Raw genomic sequence first — 243 nt, 5'->3', positions numbered from 1 at the left:
GCACGGACAGCCAGAGACAACTCTGCTCCTGCCCAGCCAGCAGCAGGAGGTGCTGAGTGTCTCTGGGGAAACTAAGGCACGGTAGGCATGTGACCCCCTCCCTGTGCCCCTGGGAGCTGCATGTCCCAGGTAGGGCACTGGGGGTGCTGCCAAGCCCTCGTGGCTTTGGGGAGAAGCAGGGCACTGAGCCAACAGCAGACAGCCAGGGCCCGATCCTGCCACAGGCCCCACATGGACCCGTGC

The sequence above is a fragment of the Merops nubicus genome, unplaced genomic scaffold (assembly GCF_000691845.1).
Source record: "Merops nubicus isolate BGI_N331 unplaced genomic scaffold, ASM69184v1 scaffold27957, whole genome shotgun sequence".
Taxonomy (NCBI): Eukaryota; Metazoa; Chordata; class Aves; order Coraciiformes; family Meropidae; genus Merops; species Merops nubicus.
This window is presented reverse-complemented; position numbering follows the sequence as displayed.